Source organism: Anneissia japonica, unplaced genomic scaffold, assembly GCF_011630105.1.
Source record: "Anneissia japonica isolate Jap-2015-1 unplaced genomic scaffold, ASM1163010v1 scaffold288152_len142926_cov155, whole genome shotgun sequence".
Taxonomy (NCBI): Eukaryota; Metazoa; Echinodermata; class Crinoidea; order Comatulida; family Comatulidae; genus Anneissia; species Anneissia japonica.
The window spans coordinates 137,693-141,504 of NW_022690267.1; positions in this window are offsets into that span (position 1 = coordinate 137,693).

The window sequence follows — 3,812 nt, forward strand, 5'->3', positions numbered from 1 at the left end:
ATAGTACATATATATATATATATATATATATATATATATATATATATATATATATATATATATATGTATATATATATATATATATGTATATATATATTATCCAATAATTGAAATTTATATTCATCTGGTAGGTTTATCATCAAACTTTCTTAATAATAAATATCTGTCTATAACCTTTAGCGTAATCTCTCCTAACCTTACAATATCATCAAAATCAAATCCTCTTTAGACGAGATCATTTTTTATTCAACAAATTTGTTTAGTGTCTCCTCAAGTAGTCTACCAAAGAAACGTATAATGCACATTATTGTTTGTGATAACATTGGACAAGTCATTGATGTCATATGTGTAAAAACTTGGCATGCACCACTATACATATCTTTTATTTTTTTTTTCAAAAAGCAATTATTCTATAAAGTTACCTTAAATTATTTTGGATTTGTTTCCTGTGCTTTTACCTTACGAAAACATTTTATACAATGAAGTATTATATATTGCTAAATTATGGTTTATTCATTGTGATAATATTGAGTTCATCATTTGACGTTATACAGGGGCGTGTTTTTTTTGTAGGGCACCAATCTGGTTTCATCTACAGTATAATTTAATAAAATTAATGTCGATCAAGAAAAAGAAAATCAATAAATAACGCTCGAATTTATTGTTTTAACAGGAAATGTGGCTTCTGCTAGCCCTTGTTGGACATTGTACAGGTAAGTACATTGAATATACTTTTGTATAATTGTTTTAAATTTTACATTTCGCCTTAGTCTTCTGAAAGATTCGAATCAATTCTAAACAGATTTCTTCTAATAGTTCATATTGTTTGACCAATAGGCTATAACAATTTGTTCTAACATTCATATTGAACATTTTTGACCTAATTTCTAAGGTCATGACTCTTTGGCATGGCAGTGAAGTCCTGTGACAAGTAAAGTGATGCTGTAGTATAGTGACACCTCAACTTAATTTTACTTTCAATTTTAAGAAGCCTTCGTTCCTGTCCTACCTTTAATGAGTTGCTGTCTGTAAACGTAGTTTTATTTCTAGATTTTCTCTTCAATATAATTCTCTTATTTTAACCTCTAATATTGACATTTTTCACAATAGTTTGTCTATATTTCGTTCTATTATTATTAATCATTTGAATAGGTGAGATTTTTGTACTCTTTCGTCTGTATATTTGATATATTTAAATTTTATATATTTTACCAGCCTGTTAGTGGCGATGATTCGCAGTTGGTCTGTTGAAATGAAATAAATAAATAAATAAATAAGCACTTTATTTACTTGTGTGATTGGTTGCAAACATTACTCTCACACAATCATCTCAGATTAGCTGATCTCAGCTGTATGGATTACCCAAGAACCAAGAACCCCTCATTGTTTTGCTTTAAAAAGTCCTCCAACGACAACTTTTCAAGAATGCTCGATCTTCTTTTAACTGCTCTATCCCATGTATTAAAAATTACTGTGCATTTTAGGTTACCGTATATTATGTAATATCAATAGACGTAATAAAGATCACAAGCTTTGACTTAGCATGATATCAAAATAATAATATTTAAGCTTTTGATTTAATGTATCCGATTATCCACGACTTCATTAGTTACGTCTCACTTAAAGTAATATAATCATTACATGGTTACATTCACCAAGAAGGGAGAACGTATAAGCCCTATTCTTAAAAAAAACTAAATTGGCTTAAAATCAAGGAACGCATATTTTAAGATATTGCTTATAACATACAAGGCACTCAATGGTCTTGCCCCGAATACATTTCTAATCTCCTAAAATATAAATCTACTCCTCGCCTTCTTAAATCATCTAACAAGCATCTTCTTGAGCAAGGCAGGTGGAGATCTGGGTAAACGTACATTTTTTATGTGCCGCTCCTACATTATGGAATGCTCTTTCTCTTGAAATCAAAATTTCATCTTCTGTCAGTATGTTTAAGAAAATGTTAAAAACTTACGTGGCCAGACCTTTCACCGACAGACATTTGGCCGACAGACATTTGGCCTACAGACTATCGACCGAAATACCATTTCGCCGAATGCCAGTTTGCCGACAGGACGATTCGCCGACAGCCAATTTGCCGACAGACAATTTGCCGACACCCAAAATGCCGACAGACAATTTGCCGACATTTTGTCGTGGCCGGACGTTTTACCGACAGACAATTGGCTGACAGACATTCGACCTACAGACTATCGACCGAAATAACATTTCACCGAATGCCATTTTTCCGACAGCCAATTTTCCGACAGGCAATTCGCCGAAAAATGTTAATGGGTGGGTGTGCCACCAGGTGGCATATTTAAAAGATTAATTTTCGTGGCCTGACGTTTCACCGACAGACATTTGGCCTATAGACTATCGACCGAAATACCATTCGCCCACACGAGATTTTGCCTACACCACATTTCTCCGAATGCCAGTTTGCCGACAGGGTGGTTCGACGACAGCCAGTTTACCGACAGCGAATTTTTTAACATGTTAATGGATGGATGTGTCACATAGTGGCATATTCAGATGATTCACCGACAGACATTTGGCCTACAGACTATTGACCGAAATACCATTGGCCGACACGAAATTTGGCCGACACCACATTTCACCGAATGCCAGTTTACCGACAGGATGATTCGCCGACATTTTTTGTGAACATGTTAATGGATTGATGTGTCACAAGTGGCATATAGATCGGTTACGTGTCCAAAACCTTTCTAGTACCGAATATTGTGCACAGCTTACATATATCAAATGTAAACTATGTTTTGAGCATTGAATTTGAAACTTCCACACTGTGATAGAGCTAAAAGTTCATGATAAGAAGAATTAGTAGGCCACTGTTTAAATCGTGAAATAATTATTCTATTCTAGTAACGTATTACTATTCTTTATAATAATAGAAGGGCCGTAATAATCTGGGGAAAGTATATAGTGTACATTTCATTTTTTCCTTGAATTTGCAGTAAATTCACACCTGGTATCTTCTATCCTGTCTTACTTTTTATATCAATTTGTACCAATTAAAAACAATGCCCTTTATATTGGTTTAGTTATTACAGTCGCTTATGATTTTCTTAATAATATTTAATAAAAATATACATGAACGTGTGTGTTTTATAGGCCTGTATTTAATATTTTTGGCAGAATCTTGTTGCATGATTAATATATTGAAAGTGTGTCTGCATGTATGAATAACCAGACGGCGAATTCGATTTCGGCAAATTCCGGTGTCGGTGAATGTTCTTTCGGTCAAGCGTCTGTCGGCCAAACGTCCGTCGGTAAACTGGCATTCGGCGAAATGCCCTAGTACGACAAAGAATCATCAATCACATCACAAAAATAAATTGTCGGCGAAATGTCTGTCGGCGAATTGGTTGTCGGCGAATAGGCTGTCGGCGAATCGTCCAGTCGGCGGATTCGATTTCGGCGAATTCCGGGGCGAATTCGATTTCGGCGAATTCCGGTGTCGGTGAATGTTCTTTCGGTCAAGTGTCTGTTGGCAAACTGGCATTCGGCGAAATGTCCTAGTACGACAAAGAATCATCAATCACATCACAAAAATAAATTGTCGGCGAAATGTCTGTCGGCGAATTGGTTGTCGGCGAATTGGCTGTCGGCGAATCGTCCAGTCGGCGAATTCGATTTCGGCGAAATCAGGTGTCGGTGAATTTTCTTTCGGTCAACTGTCTGTCGGTCAAACGTCTGTCGGAAAATGGCATTCGGCGAAATGTCCTAGTACCAAAAACTTAACTCTTCTCCATCTCATTCTAAGTTTTTTTTGACACACATGTAAATTG